The sequence below is a fragment of the Saccostrea cucullata genome, unplaced genomic scaffold (assembly GCF_032062105.1).
Source record: "Saccostrea cucullata isolate Sc308-1 unplaced genomic scaffold, CSIRO_AGI_Scuc_v1 ctg3030, whole genome shotgun sequence".
Taxonomy (NCBI): Eukaryota; Metazoa; Mollusca; class Bivalvia; order Ostreida; family Ostreidae; genus Saccostrea; species Saccostrea cuccullata.
Genome location: NW_026939815.1, coordinates 48266 through 58659, shown reverse-complemented (window position 1 = coordinate 58659; position 10394 = coordinate 48266). Strand labels below are relative to the sequence as shown.

Here is a 10394-nt window from a genome sequence, read left to right as displayed (position 1 = left end):
TCTACATTTTGTCTCAGATTGCTCTATCATTGCTAAAAAACTCAAGTTTCTATCCTAAGCCGTTTTTGAGAAAACTCGCGGACAAATTGACCCCCTGAAAATCACTAAATCGCAAAAATCTCAAAACCGGAAGTGACGTCATCAAAACAAAAAATTTTATATCAGCTTTGTTTGATGTTCTATCAGTCCTGAAAGATTCATGAAAATCGAGCAAGCCGTTTCCGAGAAATCGTGTACACAAAATCGGTAAGAAAAAAAAAACAATAATAATAATAACTAGAGCAAAGCTCGTTGCAAAGCAACGAGTGGGTCTTCCTTCCTAGCGATAAGCAAAAGATTCAATGTTTCTGTCTAGATTGTCAACTTTGCTAACATTCTCTTTTTCGATTTGTCTCAAAAACCCTTACTTGAATTCTTTAATTTGGTGTGAGCATGAGGTCTAAAGGGTACTCTCTCTAACAGCATTCTTGAAATCGTATCCACAACAGTTTAACTTCCAATTTTATGACTTTTGATATCGGATATATCATGTTTGTTGCAATTATGTTTGTGAAACGTGTCATACTACAGAAACATAAGTGTTTTGCTACATTACCATCTTAAAAATGGCTTTAAAATCATTTAATATACAATATAACTAGGTAAATAAAATAAACAAATTATATAATAATTCAAAAAATCCAAATGTATTTACAATAATGATGAACAATCTTCATTAGTTGCAATCAGTAAGTAGAACAATACTTTTATAATAAACGCACAGAAATGTGTTGTGTATGTTTCGAATTTGCAGCTTTCCACTAGCAACTGGTGGTAACTCAATAGGAGTGTAAAATTCTCTGAAAGGTATATTGTAACATTTTACATATGTCTGTGTATTCTTTTTTAGCGGCTTTGGCGGAATGCAGCAATCACTAAATCAAGTACAAAGCTAAAAGTCTTGTACATAAACATAAATAAGAATATCTACGCTAACTTATTCAAAAGTCAATTTCCACCAAATATTGTACAAGCTAAATATAATACATTTACAGCATTAAAGAAACAAATCTCTTTGAAGGTATTGCCCTGCATAAGAACAATTTGAATCCCCTACACTAAGGATGCTCTGTGCCAATTTTCACTTTGGTTCTGGAAAATGATATTGTGAAATTTTAGACAATGATGATAATGGATAAAATTATGTTTTTAAAAAATTTACTGGTTCCTTTAGCTCAGATGGGCTAATAAGTATGCAACAGGCACAGTTTTGCAGTTGACATTGAAATGCGACTGGACATCTCTTCAATCTTGTTTTAGAAAACTACATGTACATGCCCTATGTACTGAATTCCTTGGAATCATACACATGTTTATGCCTTTAATTAGTTGTATGTGCCAAAATAACAATTTTTTTTTACATTATACTGTAAAAAATACACATACATGTATTACAAGATCTTATATTCCTGCTGAAGACAGAGGATCTATCTTAATCATTAGAATAAGTAAGTCTAAACTTTGAAAGGGAAGACCTTAATAAAGAGGTCAACATGCTACACAAACAAAATATTATTATATTTAAAAATAACATTTATTCCAATGTAATTACTGGTACATGTATTTCTGTACAAAAACTATTTCACTTGAAAAAAACTGAGAGCAATTGATATGTTCATATTTGTGGATTTATGTTGTCAAATCAAAATTTAAAAATGATACACAGTGTGTTTAAAAATTGTCTTCACAAACCAAAACTTGACTTATTTTCACTATGCTGTTTATTCCATGTCACATCCAAACAGATGATCTTCTGGCAAATCATGGTCATGCTTGGTATCAAAATTCAGTATTCAGATGAGTTACACCTATCCAAAAGAAATTGAAATTTTTTAATTTATAATTCTTTTACTAATAAAAAGTGCAATTCATGAGATTATAAATTAGATTATCAAATTGAGAGATAAGATATTGTCACATTTTCTGTGTATAATTTGTAAATTTTAATGTACTCTTTCATCAATTAAAAGAAGTTTACACCAATTAAGGCAGTCATTTATGCTATTCCCTAATAAGACAACATACAAGTGCAAAGTAATCATGCACTAGTGGGTTTAGGATAATGTGCTAGAGTATTTATGACAACATACTAGCACGAGGTGACAATGTGCTAGCATGTACGTCAGTGATAATATGCCAGCACACTGAATCCAACATGCAGTGAAGCTAACACTCAACAGATTGTTTAGAGTTGTGTTTGCATGATATTTTGTTTTGTGTAAACACAGCAGCATGTTGTTTAAAGCTGCATTGGAGTGGCAGTCTGTTGAAATTAACATGCTAACACACTGCAACTTCACATCATTGGAACACCATAATTTTAAAACTGGCAAACCAATATCTTATGATTACTAACTAGGTAATTGCAACTGTAAATGCTGATTTCATGGTGACAATAATACCGGTAATTCACTGTATATCTGAGAACTGATCAATTATAATAAGGCGTGTCCAGATAGGGCCACTTGCTAAAGCTCAATAGCACTTTCATAAAAGCGTGCCATCTTACCGACACAAAAGACGCCATTAGGCTATCACACAGCTCGCCATCACAACACTGAAAAACACTTTTCGCACTAACACAAGTTCGCACCACACGCTGTCACACTAACACACAACACACTGTCACGCTAATACAATTTCACACAACAAAATATCAGGCTAACACGAGTTCACACAACACACTATCATGCTAACACAAATTCACAAACACGCTGTCTCACTAACACAAGTTCACACAACACGCTGTCTTGCTAACACAAGTTTTACACAACACGCAGTCTCGCTAATACGAGTTCATACAACACACTGTCTAGCTAACACAAGTACACGCAACACACTGTCACGCTTAGATGAATTCACACAACACACTGTCACGCTAACATGAGTTTACACAACAGGCAGTCTCACTAACACGAGTTTACACAATACACTGTCACGCTAACACGAGTTTACACAATACACTGTCACGCTAACACAAAGTCACAAAACAGGCTGTCTCACTATTCACTAACACAAGTTCGCACCAAATGCTGTTGCGATAACACACTGTCATCCTAATACCATTTCACACAACACACTGTCATTCTAATACCATTTCACACAACACACTGTCAGGCTAACACGAGTTCACACAACACACTGTCACACTAACACAATTTACAAAACAGGCTGTCTCACTATTCACTAACACAAGTTCGCACCAAACACTGTTGCGATAACACACTGTCATCCTAATACCATTTCACACAACACACTGTCATCCTAATACCATTTCACACAACACACTGTCAGGCTAACACGAGTTCACACAACACACTGTCACGCTAACACAAATTCAAAAAACATGCAATATCGCTAACACGAGTTCACATAACACGCAGTCTGGCTAACACAAGTTCACACAATATGCAATCTCGCTAACACGAGTTCACACAACACACTATCATGCTAACACAAATTCACAAACACGCTGTCTCACTAACACAAGTTCACACAACACGCTGTCTTGCTAACACAAGTTTTACACAACATGCAGTCTCGCTAATACGAGTTTTATACAACACACTGTCTAGCTAACACAAGTACACGCAACACACTGTCACGCTTAACTATGAATTCACACAACACACTGTAATATCTAATATGAGTTTACACAACACGCAGTGAACTAACACGAGTTTACACAATACACTGTTACGCTAACACGAGTTTACACAATACACTGTCACGCTAACACATAGTCACAAAACAGGCTGTCTCACTATTCTAACACAAGTTCGCACCAAATGCACGATAACACACTGTCATCCTAATACCATTTCACACAACACACTGTCATTCTAATACCATTTCACACAACACACTGTCAGGCTAACACGAATTAACACAACACACTGTCACACTAACACAAATTCACAAAACACTGTCTCACTATTCACTAACACAAGTTCGCACCAAACACTGTTGCGATAACACACTGTCTCCTAATACCATTTCACACAACACACTGTCATCTTAATACCATTTCACAAAACACACTGTCACGCTAACACGAGTTTACACAACACACTGTCACGCTAACACAAATTCAAAAAACATGCAATATCGCTAACACGAGTTCACATAACACACAACACACTGTCACGCTAACAATTTCACACAACAAAATCTCGCTAACACGAGTTCACACAACACACTATCATGCTAACACAAATTCACAAACACCCTGTCTCGCTAACACAAGTTCACACAACACGCTGTCTTGCTAACACAAGTTTTACACAACACGCAGTCTCGCTAAGACGAGTTCATACAACACACTGTCTAGCTAACACAAGTACACGCAACACACTGTCACGCTTAGATGAATTCACACAACACACTGTCACGCTAACATGAGTTTACACAACACGCAGTCTCACTAACACGAGTTTACACAATACACTGTCACGCTAACACAAAGTCACAAAACAGGCTGTCTCACTATTCACTAACACAAGTTGGCACCAAATGCTGTTGCGATAACACACTGTCATCCCAATACCATTTCACACAACACACTGTCATTCTAATACCATTTCACACAACACACTGTCAGGCTAACACGAGTTCACACAACACACTGTCACGCTAACACGAATTCTCAAAACAGGCTGTCTCACTATTCACTAACACAAGTTCGCACCAAACGCTGTTGCGATAACACACTGTCATCCTAATACCATTTCACACAACACACTGTCATCCTAATGCCATTTCACACAACACACTGTCAGGCTAACACGAGTTCACACAACACACTGTCACGCTAACACAAATTCAAAAAACATGCAATATCGCTAACACGAGTTCACATAACACGCAGTCTGGCTAACACGAGTTCACACAATATGCAATCTTGCTAACACGAGTTCACACAACACACTATCTCTCTAACACCAGTTCACACGACAAATTTTCAGGATAACAAGTTCACACAACACACTGTCACGCTAACACGAATTCACACAACATGATGTCTCGTTAATAAGAATACGCACAACACGCTGTCTCGCTAACATGAGTTTACACAACACGCAGTCTCGCTAACACGAGTTTACACAACACGCAGTCTCACTAACACCAGTTTACACAACACGAAGTCTCGCTAATACGAGTTCAATCAACACTCTGTCTAGCTAACACGAGTTTACACAACACACTGTCACACTTACACTTTATACACGATTTTACACAACACGCTGTCCCGCTAACACGAGTTTACGCAATACATTGTCAAGCTAACAAGAATTCACACAACCCACTGTCAAGCTAACACAATTAAGTTCACAAAACACACTGCCTTGCTAACACAAATTCATACAACACACTGTCTCGCTAACACAAGTTCACACAACACACTCACATTGCTGAGTTTAAAGTAAAGGTCTACCCTAATTTGAAGAGGTTTAAAACTAACATATCTCTATATTAGTAAAAAGCTTCAAATTTAAGACAAAAACATTTATGCAGTAATGTTCCTTAACATGCATCTGGCATATAAATGAATGAGACCTTAAAAACCTCACAGTACATGTTTACTTAGCTAATTAAAGGTCTAAATTGATGCTATTCAACAATATATATCAACGTTAACATCTCTAAGTATGTGAATGAGTGAAATTCTCAAATAAATATTATAAATCAAAGTATCAATAAGAAGCTGAACCTTACGTCGCAGGTTCCAATTTCATTTGCTAAATGCTTTAGACAGGTTACTCCTATGAGACTGCATAAACCAAGATTCTGTGTCACGGTAGGTGTTAGCACAAAATGGATCTCATACTTCTTAAAGGCAATAAGTGCTGAGTACAAGTCTATATTTGCAGCTAATACCATCCCAAGTGGTGGCACCATGAAATGACTGAAAAATGTATGATTAAGGCAAATAAACAAACATTAAACCATTACAGCAGTCTTATCAAACAAAAAAAGCAAACTTTCTATTATCACAATTTTTTAAAACAAATTTCTTTTGCAATTTAACTGAGCAATATTTGTCCTTTTTTGTCAGTAAAGTATGATATTAAATAATTAAGACTTTTTGAGAACATCTATTTATAGCGAGTCCAGACAGCAGCACAAATCCCTGCCCATAATGCGAGCTCTTATGATAACACCTTGGCAAAAGAAGATTGTGACTTGCACATTGCTCCACACAATTTTTCCGCAGTATACTTTGGACACACAGTGCTTAGCTTCTTTAACATGTTTAAGCTACATTCAAAATTCATTTCTATTTAATTTGAATTAGCTATCCTTACTCATGTTCACATGGAGCTAATGGGAAGTAATTTAACGAGCAGTGAATTCATTCGAATTAAACATTTGAATAAACTCTCAGTGTGAACATTGAGCATGGATGCACCAAATGTCAAATGCGGCTTGACAAGCACAATCTAAATTAAAACTAAATAAGTATCTGCCCTCACCCTTACAGTCACACTGTCAATATATAATTAAATGGAACACTTCTAGTATACCGGTCCCCATAAATATGGCGCTAAAATAGGTGCCGCCGAAGGCGGTATACAATATATAGACGATCGCGTGAGCGATCGACAAAATCGAAAAAGAAACCACAAATTGCAAATTTGACCCAAAATTCGTGTTCCTTGTGAAAAATTGGGTTTAAAAAACTGGTTTTTAAACACAGTTTTTTAAATGAGAATTAAAAGATTTTGTAAAATAACGTACATGTTTAGGAAGTATATCTCCATCTTGCGTTGTTTAGGAATGTAGTCACATGATCAATTTTTGACGTAATCTCATAAATATTCATGAGATGCGTCACTTGTGTTTTGACGTAATGAAGAAATGCCTGATAGGACTCAAAGTGCAATGCTATTAAAATTGCGTGATTTTTGTGAGAAATACAGGGATTTAACAAATGTTAGCTAATTACTAGTCATCGATGGATTGAATTGTGCATCATTATCGATTTGAAAAGATAAAATTTATGAATAAGGGGCCTATTTGGACATGATTAGGAGGTCAGGATACAGAGCTGCAGTTAACGGTAAGTCGCTTTTACAATAACTTGCCTAAACTCAGCGCTAAAATCGTCATGTTTCAAAAATTGAGTTGATTTACCCGAACTTTCATTTCTTAATCTTTCCTTTGTAAAGCAAAAATTTCATGAACTAAGCCAAAGTGTAAGATATCGGCACAATTCGACAGGCTGATACATGCAAGTTTTTTATCACAAAAGGCACATGCGCACACATAGTGGCTTTTGTAAGCAAAAATTACATAAATAAGCCCTAAGTCAGAATTAAAGAATACAGAGTGGATTTATTAAAAAAGACAATTTAAAAAAATAAACAACCTAACCCTAATCACTCGATCGGATGCGTTTTGTTGAAGCGAGTGGGAAATTGCGGTTTGTTTACATTCTGCATAGCAACGGCAAGGGAAATAACTGCTCATGCGCAATCGCGTGATTCTGGGGACCGGCATACTAGAAACTTCCCAATTAGTTGAATATATTCTGTAACAGTAGGTGCAGTTTGAATTATAGAGTATGATCACTATGATAGATAGTAGGACTGTTGAAATTACATCCTCAAATTTAAAAAAAAAATAAAATATAAAGCTGTGGGGATTTACAAGGCAAACAGACAGCTTCTGAACTGTAAAACAGATAATATATAAGTGTGTCTGTGTATTTCTAATAACATCAATGTACATCACTGTCATGTAATCAGTAGTGTAAATTTTAAGTAATAAAAATATTCTAACCTTCATTCCAATGGTCCAAGCCAATCATACATTAAAATGTCGCCGTCAGCTCTTTCATCACTCGATACAATTATCCACTGGGGAATCCGGAGCAGAGTCAAGAGTGTTCATCCTTGTTAATGTGACAGTCAGAATTTCCTCGTAAACAATTCACACAAGATTCTTAGAATATATGAATCGGGATAATTCTGCTTAATAGAATAATGTTCCAGAGAAGTGACAAAGTACTTCGTAGCTCCAGATTAAATGAGTGTGCATGTCTACAAACGGATTCTTTGTGAGAAAATGTTCAACTTCACAAATCATTCTATTTTCAGTTTGTAAACCATGACAAACATGTGTCCGACGTCGACTCGAAGGGGCACACTAAAAACGGGATATACTAGAGACCTGATATTTACCTGACGTTTTAATTTTTAATTAAATGGTAATATTGAGTATTTTAAATTACTTATGTACAGACTTTATGACTTCGAGGCATATGCTATACAAAAATTCAACTGTTTGGAACATTTACAGACAAATTTGAATCAGGTCAAATCAGTGTTTAGTACATCGCGTCTTTAGTACCTTCCTATTTCCCACAATGCCGCGCGTTGTTTACAAACAAGCGCGAAAAAATCCTCTAAACTAGGTACTAATTATTGTTGTGTACATTATCACATTTTAAAATCATTTGAATAAAAAGAAAACAAAGAAACACCGAATCAAAACTATATCTTTTAGATGCATCAACTAAAAATGTGCACATGTATGCAGTAAAGGCTTGGCTGGATATAGTAGACAACTTGTTCCTGAAAGGTTTCTCACATACATGTACTTGTTTTATATAAAAAACAATTAAATATAGCTGGAAGTTTATTTCTTTTTATATCAAATGACAAGATTTTATAAGTTCGAAATTATTTCAGTCAAACTTTTTCATAATATACCAATATTTTAAGCTATCAGAAAAAACGTGTATGAGCTATTAACCCCTAATTATAGGGGCCAGCCCCTTTTCATTAATCTAATATGAAAGCTCTCGTAATTACACACAACTTTTGTTCTATATTTCTTACCAAATTATTCTCGGTTCAAAAGTTATTACACAAAAAGTACCAAAAATTCAAGAAAAAAAATTACTAAAATTTGCCGTTTTATAGCTTCCAAACTTTAGGAAATCAGCTTATAATTTTATCGTTCTGCACATCTACAATGTATTGGCTACAAGTTCTCCAACTTTCGTGTAAATATCTTACGTCGTTCTTGAGATTTTTAGTGGAAACGAGACATCAAAATTATCAATTAAAGGGCAATAACTCACGATTAAAGGCATGCATCAAAAAATTGAAAACAGGTGTAAATAGGTTTAATTACAAGGTATCTAACCTGAAAGTTTCATAAAAATCAGTCCAAAGGTCTTTGAGAAATCGCCTGTCAAAAATCGAGTGGGAAAAAAAAAATAAAATAATAATAAGAAACAGTAGAATAACAGTAGGGTCTTCCGAAGGAAGCGGAAGACCCTAACTAGAGCAAAGCTCGTTGCAAAGCAACGAGTAGGTCTTCCGTCCTGTTTGAAGTAACTGTCATTTTTTTTAAAAATGAGTCATAACGCCCAAAAATGGTTTAAATACTCTAAATATATGTTAATTAATGCAAAAATAAGCCAGTTTTTGCTACTTCCGGTTTGACCGGAAGTGATGACGACGGACGGAAAATTAATTTTTATGCTCCCAGAGACATATGTTACCCAAAAACTTGTCAAAAACGGCAAAAATTCGTGTTTTCCGACTACTTCCGGTTTGGCCGGAAATGACGTCGACTGACGTATTTTGACAACTCTAATAGATTCAGCTTGACATTTTGAACAACTTTGCTTCTTTGACGTATTACAAATTCTCAATACTTTTTGAGATATAAAGGAAAAAGTTTTGGACCCTCTAGGCCCCTTATTTTAGGGGCCAGCCCTTTTCAAGAGATACCATTTGAAAGATCTTGAAATTCTACACTTCTTTCGTTCTATATATTTTAACAAAATATTTCCTGGTAAAAAGATATCGTAGAAAAAGTGTTAAAAATTTTGAAATTCGCGATAGGCCTATTTTCGGGCCAAAGCGCGCGCCGACGTGCAGCACTTCTGGTGAAAATGAAATACGTATGTCACATCTACATATATTGCTCTATCATTGCTGAAAAACTCACGTTTCTATCCTAAGCCGTTTCTGAGAAAACTCGCGGACAAACTGACCCTCTGAAAATCACTAAATCGCGGAAATCGCAAAACCGGAAGTGACGTCATCAAAACAAAAAATTATATATCAGCTTTGTTTGATGTTCTATCAGTCCTGAAAGTTTCATGAAAATCGAACCAGCTGTTTCCGAGAACTCGCGTGCACAAAATCGGTAAGAAAAAAAACAATAATAATAATAAAAATAGTGGAAAAGAAACCTAAGAATAACAAGAAGGTCTTCCGCTGAGAAATTTCTTTTCGCTTTCGAGCTTTGTAGTATAGAAAAATTTAGGGGCCAACCCTTTACATCCTTTAAGGAACTTTCTTGAAAATATTGAATAGTTTCAATATTTAGGATAC

The 10394-nt window shown here is 35.4% G+C and overlaps 1 long non-coding RNA gene across 1 annotated transcript; it reads right to left on the bottom strand.

The window, feature by feature from the left end:
* Nucleotides 1–256: 256 nt before the first annotated feature.
* On the bottom strand, nucleotides 257–9396 carry LOC134254046 (uncharacterized). Its single transcript, XR_009989238.1, has 3 exons — nucleotides 7822–9396; nucleotides 5755–5944; nucleotides 257–1847 (listed from the first exon to the last, which is right to left on the bottom strand). It is a non-coding gene; the product is annotated as an uncharacterized LOC134254046 (long non-coding RNA).
* Nucleotides 9397–10394: the final 998 nt, after the last annotated feature.